This window comes from Diceros bicornis, chromosome 19, assembly GCF_020826845.1.
Source record: "Diceros bicornis minor isolate mBicDic1 chromosome 19, mDicBic1.mat.cur, whole genome shotgun sequence".
NCBI lineage: Eukaryota > Metazoa > Chordata > Mammalia > Perissodactyla > Rhinocerotidae > Diceros > Diceros bicornis.
The window spans coordinates 46,439,906-46,453,717 of record NC_080758.1 but is presented as its reverse complement, the minus strand read 5'-3'; the positions used below and the strand labels follow the sequence as shown (position 1 = coordinate 46,453,717).

The window sequence follows — 13,812 nt, the reverse complement described above, 5'->3', positions numbered from 1 at the left end:
CCCTCCACACAAAAAAAGGAAGAACATATAGAGAGATAAAGCAAATGTGGCAAAGTTTTCAATAATTGGTGAATTTAGATGAACAGTACTAGTCTTGCAACTTTTCTGTAATGTTTGAAATTTCTAAAAATAATAATTTGGAGAAAATGGAATGGAAAAATATCTACTATCTCACTGGGTTTTTATGAGTATAAAATTGATTTATTTACTCAACTATTACTACTGTTTCCAAGTGTCTAGGGCTGTTTTCATGGGGAGATGAAGCTGAGACCCACATGTGAAAATATTCAATGAATCATAAAATGCCCCACAAATTTCAGGTGTCTCTAGAGCCAGAGAACAAACACTGGAAAGCTCATACACTATATCTCTCCCCATTCCAACCCACCTGGGCCTCAGGGCTCTGAAGCAGACGGTTGGATATTCTACCTACTCTGAGGGGAGAGGGCGATGGGGGACAGGGCTTTCCAGCACCAGCTCCCCTCTGGTCACACCTGATTTAAGGCTCTTCAGAGTGCGGGATGAGAGTGGCCTTTCCACTTGGCTGTATCCCCTTCATTCCCAGGGCCAGGCATCAGTAGCTTAGGGAGGAGCAAGAATAAGTGATTGCAGGAAGCGTATTCTAATGCAGGACAGTCAGGCAGACACGAGGACTAGTTTTATTAAAATTTGCAGACTTAGATTCATCTCAGAGAAACCAAAAACTTTCAGCAGAACTTTCAAATGATGCTCTTTCTTGTCCTAATCCAGAACTCCAGAGGATGGCACAATCTATCAATGCAGCTTCTAGTGACCAAGGTCTAGAAGCGTGTGGTTCCCTCGCACTTCTCAATACGTCACTCCTTCTCCCAAGCTCCATTCTACACAACACATGGGGGGTTATACTTTGACTTTACAGTCCAGTCTTTTTTCAAACAAATAAGATAGACAATTAACAAGGCAGTACAGAAAAAACACATAAAAATTTGATGTTAGGTTGTTTCTGTGAAAGAAAAGTACTAGTGCAGTAAACACAGTCAACAATCTCCTAGATATAAAAATCCCAGTTTGGCTATTGAATAGTCAAAATAAAGTTTAAGGGGCCTAGATACAAGGCAAAATGCCAAATTATCCCTGTCAACAAGGGTGGTACATGTCTATTTGGCTAAGGGGTCTCAGCACAAGTGCAGTGCTCCGGATGGCTCTGTCCTCCGAGTTAGGACATGGGGACAAAACAAGCATAATTAAAAAAAACAAAAAGCCCCCAAACTTTCTCTATGTGTTAAAAACACACCTTCATTAAGCTGAACTATTATATTTTTTTATATGGACAATTTATGTCAACATCTGTGATGTGATTGGTTTTTTTTTTAAGGAGAAAAGCTGTTTCAATGAAATATTTAAAATGTACTAAGAATATTCCTTTTTACAGCAGACTGTTAGATCACAGTTTAACTAAAAAAGAGATTGGTTTAATTAGCAACTTCTGAAAACCTCTCAGAGGATGAACAGCAAGTCCTCTGTGGAATTAAATAACGTGGGTGGTGCCTCTAATCAGGTAATGCTCTCCTAAACCACATTCCATGCTTCTCTGGCTCCCTTCTCTGTGTTTGCATGTGTGAGTGCTTGTGCCTTAGCACAAACACTATCCCATCAGCTCTGGAATTTGGTACATTTGCGATCTACCTTCATGGAAAAGCCACTCATATTTTATCCAGGTATTCTGTTTTGCTGCTACTTACAGAATTAATGGACTCTGTAAATTGAGCCATCTGGAGCCATTTGCAGACTGAGGCAGCAGGACTAGTTGGAGGAATGATTATCGCAACCTCCTAAAACACAGCTCCGCTTTTGGTCTGTCTCCCTCTCTACTCCCCAATTTCTGGACTCAGGCACCACTGGTCTCCTATATCGGGCTTTACAAAGGTGTGGAAGGTAATTCTCTTCTGGGAAGCAGAATCCCTGCTTGCTTTGCCTGCTCCTTCCAGGCCAATCCTGGTGTTGTACGGGGGGCTGAGTAGCCACAAGGGCCGCCTCAGATTTGGAATTTGAAGGGGTCAGTGGCAGGCTTTCCCTGGGTCTTACCTTCCCAGACCCCACCTGGATTTCCAGCAAAATGCTCTCTGATAACTCAACCCTTCGGAAAGACTGAGCGCTCTTCCTGCAGCCAAGGGCTGGTTCTCTGAAGGTCCCAGTAGACCTTCCAGACTTTTTTTTTGCTGAGGAAGATTTGCCCTGCGCTAACATCCGTTGCCAATCCTCCTCTTTTTTTGCTTGAGGAAGATTTGCCCTGAGCTAACATTTGTGCCAATCTTCCTCTATTTTTTTTTTTGTATGTGGGACACTGCCACAGCATGGCTGGTGAGTGGAATAGGTCTGTGCCCGGGATCCGAACCCGTGAACCTGGGCCGCTGAAATTTGGATTAGAACATAAGAATATTTTTCCTGTGTTAGTTTTTTTTTTTAATTTTTCCCCCAAAGCCCCAGTAGATAGTTGTATGTCATAGCTGCACGTCCTTCTAGTTGTTGTATGTGGGACGCGGCCTCAGCATGGCCGGAGAAGCAGTGTGTCGGTGCACGCCCAGGATCCGAACCCGGGCCGCCAGCAGCGGAGCGCGCGCACTTAACCGCTAAGCCATGGGGCTGGCCCCTCCTGTGTTAGTTTTTACAAACTTCTCTCTTAGATTCAAGGGGGAAGATCATCCTGAAAAAAGCATCTATTTGCCATTGCTCAGCCCCTCCTTGCCTGTGTTCACGCTATTCTTGGGCATCCACTGCCTTGACAGGCTCCTACCCACCTCCCCAAAAGCCCAAATCCTGTCTCCTGCCCTAACTCCTACAGCTGCAAGTAATCTCCCACACACTGAATTCCTTTACCCACAGTGTATATGGCTCTGGGGCACATACCCCATTTTACTCTGCATTATACACTTATCTCTCTTACTGGCCCGGCTTCAACTCCAGGCTATACTCAGGCCTAGCCCAGCACAGGCATTGATAAAATACCTACTCTAGGTGTGCCGGGAGGGGCACTGGGTAGCAGGTGATCTGCAGACAGTAGGTTTATTCCCTGTGAGTGAGGAAGAGAGAAGTTCAGTGGGGAATGAGAAAGGTCCAGGGCACTGGGTCTCTCCAACAGCTTCCTCCGGGGTCCCCCGTGCACAACCTCTGATTCAGGCCTTTCCTCAGCCAGGCCCCATCAATAGAATCCGGCTGCTCAGTGCTGGTCTCAGGAGACAAAGGGTTCTTGTCTCTGGGTTTATCAGGAAAGGGTGGCAAAAATCACCAGAGGTATCAAGAGCCCCCTGGACTTTGGCCATCTCAGGGCCTGGGGGGAGACAAGGAAGCAGCCCAACTCCTTCCAGAACAACAAATTCAAACTTTCAGCAGCTCCTTCCTCCCTGCTCATGAATTTCCCACCTGGACACCCCCTCCAGCCTGCCATCGACTGGCAAGGGGTACGTCTTGGGTGGCTTTGGTTGTAAAAGTCAATGCTGAGTTTTGGCCTAGAATTGTAATTCTATGCCCACCAACACAGGACATTGGTGATAGGCACTCCATTCAGGGTCCCCAAATTCAGAATGCCTTATTCCAATACTGGGAATGAGATTTAGGATTCCAACAAAAGCAGCTCTTTGGGCACAGAAGAGAGGGATAGTACTGGCAGGAAAGCTGCCTTCGGTTAAGTCAGGCACAGAGTGAGGTCTGGAAAACCCCAAAGTGAGAACCCTGCGCACACACCTACGGGGGCTTTAACACTCAGTTACCGAAGAGTTATCATTCTCTTGGGATGAAAACCACCCACTTCCTGCACATGTGAATGCATCAATATCAAGTCGTTAATTTTTGTAAGGCATGTGATACCTTCAATCAAATCGACCCCATTCCAGTTTCTGCTCAGCTTCATAATCTTCAGTGGTTTGGTGGGGAGAGCATTCGCCATCAGACTTGAATCAAAGTCTCAGCTGACTCTTCATAACTGCGAGTCCGGGGCCCCTTACTACATGTCGTTGAGCCTCAGTTTCCCCTGTCTCTAAAGATGGATTCTTGTTGAAAAAAGGTATCTGTTACTAAAACAAACAAAACCTGAAAAGAACTGATTATAAGAGCCTGGAACATCTTGGGAACTGTGAATAAAGATTCTGTTCAGTAGAGTTTCCAGGATGTCTCTTTTATTTTTAGATATTCACAAATAATTTTTAGATATTCATACGAAAAAAGCAAGGCAATGTGTTTCCATCTAGGAGACATAAAGTCTATTCTATAGACAAAACTCTGGAGCTTGTGTTATCAGCATTTAATGAACCTTCTTGAGGATGGCTCCTGGCAGGTCTCTGGAGCTGGAGCATCCCCATCCTTAGGGTCTAGTCCCAACCTGGGCTCTGGTGCTTGTCCTCCTCAGCTTTCAGATGGAACAAAGAAAGGACAAGAAGCCACTTCTCTTGATATTTTTGTGTGAACTTCCATGTATATCCTGCCTCTCTGGGGGCCTCCCTTCCTCATGCTGCCCATGTCGGCTCTTCAGCTGCACCCAGCCTAACAAAGCCTTTTCACACGATGTTCCTCAACTACCTGCAGTGGCAAGAAAGGTGCAACCCGGGACATGGCACTGCTGGGGAGTTCAGGCTTCCAGCTACAAAGGCCAGTGCAGGGGTTGTCTTAAGAACTAAGGACCAGACAGAAGTCAGAGTCCTGTGTCCACCATAGTCTTGCTCTTGGTTGGAGCAGTAGATCCTTGTGTATGTATCAAAAGGAAAGCAAACACACCCCAAATGCCAAACAGTGGCCAATATGCCAGGCTTGGTGGGAAATGAATCAAGGGCTTTGTAGAGCTGGAGGAAGAGAAGTGATGGGTCTGGGATCAACTGGTTCTGAAAAAATGTTAGTAGAAAAGGCCTCTTATGTAGAGAGAAGAAGAAAACGTTGGGGCCCAGGGCAGGCCACCCCAAAATATCCCACAATAGCATATTGATTATTTTGAATTTAAGTTACTTGAGAAGCAAAAGGGCATTCTGACCCTCCTCTCTCTGTTCCCCAAAAAGCAAGAAATAAATCTCCCACGTGAAAGGTGCTCCCTCTGCATCCTTATCACCACAGCATTCAGGGCCGAGAAGCCTGCAGAAGCAAACCTTGCTAATTTACTACTTCAAGCCTAAACTCTGCTTAAATGCCTCACTAATTACGTACCTCAAATCTAAGTTTCTTTGTTATGTCATTCCTCACAAATTTATTGTTTCTTTGTGTAAGAGATATATAGACTGCCTGCTTTGTTCACTCTCTGAGCATCATTTCTCTATGATCTCCAATACATATGCATTAAACTGGGTTTTTCTCCTGTTAATCTGGTCTTTTGTCAATTTTATTATTAGTCAAGCCATAAGAACACATGAAGAGTAGAAAAACGATTTCCCCCCAACCCTGACAAAAACAACAGCTCATACTGAAGAGATCCATCTGACAAAAATTTCTGGCACAAGGACAAATTCCAATTTTTGTTAAACACCTATGTACACATACAGCAAACAAAAAATTCCCAGAACACTTTCCATTTCAAAAATACCGAGTAGTTGATGTCCAATGATTTCCTAACGCTTTCAATCATGAAAACACTTCTTTAGAATTTGTGAAGCTGAATTAAACCCCTACTCTGTAATATTTAAGTTAGGAGAAGAAGGGAGGCCCAAATTTGTTCTGGCTACAGGCAGAGGCCCTGGCTAATTTCTCAGTTTATAGGAGAGAAATTGCCAGATGAGCTGAGGAATCTTTTACCCACCTCCCAAGATGAGAAAAGTGATGGGGCAGAGGCCTGGCGAAGGGATATCCTTGTAAGGATCACTGCATGTTTACCTGAATTGGGAGGGATAGTAGAGGCTATCCAGTTTATCTCCTTATTTGAGGTCAAAACGCTAGAAGTTGATAGAACTGGGCTTGCGACCAGTTCTCTGACTTGTGCAGTTACCCTACACCATGCAAGTTGATATTTTAATTCCTCAAGACCTTTTTTGTCCCCTAAACTCTGAAAGGAAAAAGACTAACATATTTTGGGTTGTGGCTTTTATTCCTGCGTAGCTAAGGGCTGCTACTCTCTGAGGGAGGAGGCCTCAGCTTCCTCAAAAAGATTTCTAAAAGCATGTTGAGGGAGGATTTTTGCGGAAGATTTTTAGGGCCTTCGATGATTTTTAAGTTCTAGCTACTGAGGACTAGGAGAAGAGAACACAGAAATGGAAACAACATCAACAAAAAAACACACGTCTGCCTCCAGGGCGGAGGTACTGCCACGTTCACAAGAGGAGAACAATTCGGTGACTTTTTTTGCTTATGAACTTCCTCTCATTGACTCTCCAGCTAGAGATGAAAAGGGCAGATATGGAGCCAACGCTGGCGGGGCATTCATTTGTTCCTGTAAAACTAAGAAATAGAAACAAAGAACCTGTTGTCCTGGGTATCCCTGGAGCTGAAAACAGGAGGAGAAGGAGCCAGGCGGCTCCAAGTCTTGGCCTGCTGACCTCTGAGCCTGAGCCGCGAGGCTTCACGGAAAGGGCGTGGATTTGCACTTCTTAGTCTTTAAATGCTTTTGGTTACACTGGTGTTACTTTGTAGCTGGACTAAATCACAACTGCATTCTCACCAAGCAGATATTCTGTGGCCGAATCAACTACCAATACTAGCAGCCAGGCAAGGTCTGTAAAGGGCAAAAGATATCTAACTCGAGAGTATGTCATTGTTAACAATTGTGTGTGCCCAAGTGTACTGCTGACAGGGAAGCCAGCCACTAAATTGGAAGGTGCTACCCCTCAACACAATTGGAATCGATTTCTAGGACACACTGTACATTTCCAGGACGACCAAAAACACCCTGTACATCAGTGGAAATCATGCACAATCTACCATTTTAACACACGGAAAAACACTGGAAGGATACATGCCAAGGCAAAGAAATAAAATAGCCAATACACACTCAACAGTGGCTCTTTCTCAGGGGGTGGGTTCATAAATATTTATTTTTATTTTCTGTGTTGTGCGTTTGGTAATGAAAAAAGAAATCTTACATGTTCTTTTTAAAAACCTTCTGCAATATCACAGATATCACCAATCAAGACAGACTAAACAGCTGTTTTGGCCATTTTTAATCTGGGGGCTGTACCTACACCTGCTTATCTCACACTTTAAGGTTGGTGTCGAGTCTCGAATCTCATCTTTTCTCAAACCACCTCCTACCTGGAATTACCTGCTTCCCCCCTAAGGTTTCCAGGACACCTGGTACACTCCTCCATTCATCTGGTATAGTCCTCTGTTATGTCCTCATTCCGTTATATGATATTCACTTGTTTACGCTGCTTTCTCCCTAGGTTGTGTAAATCTTCAGGCTCCACTGTCCAGGTATTTTACCAAATAGCACCACTCAGTAAACATATTTTTTAAGTTGAACTTAATTGTTGCTACATTGAACAAAGCATTGGTCAATCCTCACAGAATTCCTTGAAACTACATTCCAAAAACTCTTGGTGGCTTGAAATGAGGAAACACTATGGGTGATTAGGGGGAAACTGATCAGCTAGTCATAGCAGAATATTCTCAACAGGCAGGATAGGAAAATGTCTTATTACTACAAAACTATTACACTCTATGACCTCCTCTCATTATGAACAAAGTCCCCTCAAAGCACCCCCCCACCTCCACTGAGGGAAAGAGTGGCCGTGTCTATGGCATCACTTGGGTGTTTCAGACAATGGATTTTCAACTGTCTTTCAGAACGCAATCTCAACCCAAGTCAAAGAGCTTCTCTATCCTGTCTTCCCATTAGATATTCTTCAAAGAATGTGAACAGGCAGGCACTGACAAATATTCAAGAATTAGTGGACATGTGTATTTACAATTCTTAGAAATAGACATTATGTAAGAAGGAACCATTAGTTTTAATAACATCACTTTTTTCAAGGGGCCTAAAATACTGCAAGATATACCTAATAATCTGCAGCAAATGATTAATGTGAACTTCTCTTGTTCTGGTGAACCAGACCGGAGCTCACAGTAATGGAGGAAAACCAACCTTTCTGACAGGTGTGACTGGTTCTAGGAGAGCCGCCTGCTCTCAGAAATCTGTGGAACCTTAGGATGGGCCCCAAGCCCCGAACCAACGGCCTGAGGTGCAGGCAGGTTTCCAGATATGGCAAAAGAGCGAAATATTGTTTTGCGGGCTAACACTACACATGACATAGATACTGTGTAAGAAGACAAAATAAAAAGTGATTTTTGCATCTGATGACTTAAATTTGCTTCCAAATGACCTCATGAATACACTCTCCAAAATCTTCAGAAGAGCAAACGTAGGCATAAATCAATGAAGAATAGTCATTTTGTATCTGATGTTTTCAAGAGGAAAAGATAGAAAGGAATAAAATGAAGGGATATTACATTCTGTGTTTGAAGTCACTGAACTTGAGGACATATATTTTTTAAATACAGGAAATTGTCTTGGATGCAGATGTATTCTGAGTTTAAAGGCAGAATAAATTTGAAGTTTAAAAACTCCAAAAATAGCTGTATCAGGTTTAAGCGCATACATTTTTTAGTTATGATGCAGCTAATGGCCTTGGCCAAATCAGTTCATGAGACGCTAAATATTTCTGCATATACATACTGAACAAAGTAATGCAAAGGAATTTAAGAGATGGGGAGAATCTCGTTGCCAATTTTTTCCTGCTGCAAGTTTATTAGATCTAAAATTCAAAAGTAGAAATACAAATAATTAAAGGTACATATGTCTTTGCCCTTTTCTTCTAATTCTGGATTATTTTATCTTTTTATCTCTTCCTTCCAAATAATCCTTTCCGTACTCCAGTTTCCATAAATATCACCCAATGAACTGGCTATGAGCTCAGAATTCTCCAGGACTTTAACCTTTAACTTAGACATGTGGAAAAATGCGATGCTCTATCAAAACTAAAGAATCCCCATTCCTGAGTCTCATAGACTCAAGGAAAAGCACTGAGATAAATACTTGAGTCATAATATACAGGTACTCTCGCTCTCTCTCTCTCTCTTTTTTTTTTTTGGTGAGGAAGATTGGCCCTGAGCTAACATCTGTTGCCAATCTTCCTCTTTTTGCTTGTGGAAGATTGTTGCTGAGCTAACATCTGTGCCAGTCTTCCTCTATTTTGTATTTGGGATGCAGCCACAGCATGGCTTGATGAGCAATGTATGGGTCCATGCCTGGGATGCGAACCCGAGAACCCAGGGCTGCTAAAGTGGAGCACGCAAACTTAACCACTATGCCACCAGGCTGGCCCTCAACATACAGGTACTCTTACCTGTCTCTAACCACCATGGTTTCAGAAGCTCTAAATCCACACACCCATCCAAATGGCTAAAATGAATAAGTAGCCAGTACCAAGTGCAGATGAGAATAGAGCATTCAGAACTCTCACACACTGTTGGTGGAAATGCAAATTGATATGATGACTTTGGAAAACTGTTGGGCACTATATACTAAGGTTGAATACATAACCATCCTACAACCCAACTATTTCACTCCTATATTCCTAACTCACGTGTGTCATGTGCATTCATGAAAAGACATGCATAAGAATGTTCATAGCAGCATTATTCAAAATAGCACCAAACTGGAAACAACTCAAATATCCATCAACAGTAGAATGGATAAACAAATTGTGCTGTGTTCGCACAATGGAATCCTATACAAAACGTTGAATGAAAGAAGTCAGAGTTAAAAGAGCATATGCTGTATGATTCCAGTTATATAAAGTTCAAAAACAGGCAAAATTAATCTATGGTAACAGAAGTTAGGAAAGTGGTTACCCTTGGGGTGCACAGAGATTAGAAAGGAGCACTGAGGGGTGCTGAGAATGTTCTATTTCTTGATCTTGGTGCTGTTATGTGGTATTTGTGATAATTCATCTAGCTATATATTAATTTGTGCGCTCTTTCTCAATTATGTTTTACTTCAGCAGAAAGTGTTTTAAAAGCAGCACTAAGTGAGAATGGGTTTCATTCACTAGATCACAGAACAGCTAATAGGGTCACAGTTATCCTACTGGAGACTTACCTAAGTGGAACGCTGGGCATTTCTTCCCCACACTGTGAGCCAATATTGTTCTCTTCTAATCTTGCGTCCTAACCTCCACTCAAGTGAGGAAGTGAAGGGTTGCACCAGGGACCGGCAGTCTGAGTTTCTTGTGGTTTTGATATCAACACTATCACATAGCTGCTGGGAAGCTCGGAACTTCCCTGGGACACAGACCCTTCCAGAAGAGGCCAATGGTGGTGACCAATTGCTACACTGTAGCATTGGGCAGAGTTGGCCAAGGAATTTTTTAATTCTGTGTGTCTGATTCTGGGGGGGTAAAGGTGTGGAGTTCTGGCACCCTGGGCATCCCCAGGGATCCGCTTGGGCTGGAGTGTACCAGCCAGGGGATAACAGGAGGGAGGGAGGTAAAGGGCAGTAAGAGGGTAAACAAAGGCAGCAGCAGCTTCGGTGGGCTGGTCTGGCCAGGATCCTCAGGGATCCTGCACGCCTGGCCTGAGCCTCACTTCAGGAAGTTGTTTTGTTTGATTCCTCTGTTCTACCTGAGGACACAGGAATCTTTAGAGACTTGTCTCAGCCTAGAGGCTGATGGGTCCAGGTGATGATGAGGGAGGAGCACTGGCCTGCCCAAACAGACACCCTTCCCCCACCCGAAAATGGATTGTGAAATCCTGGGGGAGGAGGGGAAAGGAAAAGCCTTTATTTTCCTATACTCTAGTCTTTGAGGGGAATGGAGTGGAAAGAAAGAGGAAACAAGAAACAGCATGTTGAGAGAGCAGATAATCAGGAACAAGAAAGCCCTCATCTTTCTGCTGGCCTCCTAGCTTCTATTTGGTAATACACTAGCAAAGGGCATGGGGTAGATTTAATCAGCTCCTATTCTACTGACAAACGTTCACAACAGTCTGAACTCAGAATTGTTGGAGGAAGCGGGGTTGGAACATAGTGGGAAGGGGTTCTGGTCCCTCTTCTTTGCTAGGGAGGAAGCTTAAGGCCTATCACACATTTTCAACTTCTTATTTTTTCATGCACTGGCTGGTATCCCCTAATTGCTTCACAAGGGTGATGTCTTATTTCTGCAAGAGGCCTCCGATGCTCGAATACTTTAGAATCTCCTAAGGGTTGGCATCTTTCATTCGTCCCTTCGACAAATATTTGAGTGTATGCTATATGCCAGACACTTGTAGGCACTGGAAAAACAGCTTTGAACATAGACCAAACTCCTGCTCTCACGGAGCTCACCTTCCAGGGCTGGGAGGCAGAAAATGCACAATGAAGCAAGCGAATATATGTCAGATCTGTACAAGTTCTATGAAGAAAAATAAAGCCAGTTAAGGTGACAGAGGAAGGGAGGGGTCAAGGGTAAATGCTTCCTGGAGGAAGGGCATTCCAGGCAGAGGGAACAGTTAAGTACAGAGGCCAGGAGGCAGGAGCCTGCTTGGCAAGGAGCTGGTGCAGCTGGAGCTGAGTGATGGAGGTGGAGAGACTAAGAGGAGACATTGGTGAGGGGATGTGAGGAGTCAGATCCTGTAGGGTCTCAAAGGCCATGTGACAACTAGGTTTTAAATAGAAAACTATTGAAGAAGAGCAACATGACTTGGATTAGGTGAACTAAAGTTAGAGCGTTCTCTATGCTGCTTAGATAAGAGCCCAGAGAAGGTGAACGGGTGAAAGCAGAGGCACCAGGCAGGGGTGCTAGTGAGTGCTGGTCCCACCGGGGACCTATCTTAAAGGTGGAGCCGCCAGGATTTTGAGATGGAGAGGATGGTGGTTATGAGAGAAGGAGAGGCATCAGGGGTGACTGTGAGGCCCAAGCACCTGGAGGCATGGTTAGGGGGATGGAAGAAGCAGGTCTGTGTAGGGAAACCAAGGGCTCAGTCCTGATTTTTATAAGTTTGAGATGCCAAAGGTCAGGCTGAGTGGGAAGCTACACGCAAACATCTGGATTCAAAGAGAAGACCAGCCTAGGGATATAAGTTGGGAATCACCAATATACAGATGGTATCAAAGCCATCAGGATGGGATTAGCTGGGAATCACTCTAGAGATCTCGTTCAGTAAATAACATACCATCACGTGCCACATAACGACACTTCCGTCAATGACAGACCACATGCACGATGGTAGTCCTATAAGATTAGCACCATAGAACCTAGGTGTATAGTAGGCTATACCAAGTAGGTCTGTGTAAGTACACTCTACGATGTTTGCACAATGACAAAATCACCTAATGACGCATTTCTCAGAACTATCCCCGTCATTAAGACGCAAGACTGTATTGTGTTTACCACGTGCCAACATTGTGCTAAGTCCTTTACAGCTATTAACTCACTTAATCTTCCTAACAACTCTGAGCTAAAGCTCTGTTATGATCCACAGTTTACTGATGTGGACACTGAAGCACAGAGATTTCTAAGTATCTTGCTCAAGGCTAGTGGGAGAGAGAAGATGGGAGGTGTGAAGAGAGGAGGCTCAAGGCCTGAGTTCTGGGTGCTCCAGGGTTAGGAGGTCAGGGAGATGAGGAGCACCCAGCCAGGAGATGGGAAGCAGCAGCAGGCGAGGTGAGCGGAAACCAGGCAGCAAGGTGTCCCTGAAGCCAAGCCAAGCAGTGGTCCAGGAAGGGCAGGTAGACGGACCGTGTCAAATGATGATGATAGGACAGGAGGTGAGAACTGAAAAGTGACATGTTTACCTTCACTAACCTGGTTTTGAAATTAACTTCCTCCCATCTTGAATGCAGGCAACAAATCCCAGTAGCTCTCAGCAGCTGAAACTCTGTGACCAACAGAAGCCCCAGATGTTTCCTCGTGGTGCAGAAGTACTGTTTATTCTCATCTCTGCTTCCAGATGACAGTAGTTCCCAGACCTACAACTAGACCTCGTCACCTACTGTGTAAGTAAATAAAGTACCTGCACTTTATTTGCTACGAAATCATGCATGTTTAAAATTCTGATCATTGTATTTCAATATCATTGTTTTCTCTATGTCATCCTACATATTTTATTTTATGCATTTAAAATATTATTCTGAGAAGGGGTCCATGACACAAGAAAAAGTTCAACATCTCAACCTCTTCTTAACATTAACCCCAAATGAGAAACCAAAAGCCAGCATAGGTAGAGGAACAGCATTCCTAACTTAGGGAAGAGCATTCCTAACCTAGGGCACCAGCCTCGCACTTAACCCAGCGTTTAACAAACTAAGGAACCACAGACACGTCCTGGTGACTGCACCAGGGTGGGTGAGGCCATACCACAGCTCACACTCACCAAGGACAATGTGACAGAGGAGGGCGACTGCAGTGCTTCTGTGCAGCCACCAGAACGTGCCCAGCCAAGGTCCCAGAAGGCCAATCGCTTCTTCTCTCCACATGGGTTTCACTTGAGGTGGCTTTGCTACCTGCTCCTGCTCTCCTGTCCCCTCGTCTGCCTTTTGGGCGGCTCTGCGCCAGGCTGACCTGCTGTTTCCTGTGGCCACAGCCCTGCTCTGCTCTGCCTTCATTTTGGAAACAGCCCCAAGTCCCCTTTACCCTCTCTCCATTATCTGGCCCTCCTGACACACTGGGCAAAAATGGAGGAATTAAACAACACAGCATTCAAGAATAAGTGACATTAATCTGAAAATAATATAGTTATTGGGGAATGCTTACAGTCATTCTTAAATTTGAAAAGAAAAAGATTAAAAGAGATGTTAAAGATTAAATGATGGTCAAGCAACCCCACCCCCAGACCACTGCCGTCAGACCAAGATCTTGATGGCCCCTAACCTGCTACCACTCTTTCCAGCAA

The 13,812-nt window shown here is 44.2% G+C and overlaps 1 protein-coding gene across 4 annotated transcripts in view; it reads right to left on the bottom strand.

Moving 5' to 3' along the window:
- Nucleotides 1-13,812, bottom strand: part of RIN2 (Ras and Rab interactor 2) — a 214,399-nt gene that overhangs the window by 47,074 nt on the left and 153,513 nt on the right. The window contains exon 2 of one of the 4 annotated variants that reach the window (XM_058563313.1): nt 12,726-12,889. The exons of the other annotated variants lie outside the window; for them this stretch is intronic. The gene's annotated coding sequence lies outside the window, so the exon portion shown is untranslated. The remainder of the gene's footprint in view (nt 1-12,725; nt 12,890-13,812) is intronic. 4 annotated transcript variants of the gene reach the window in all.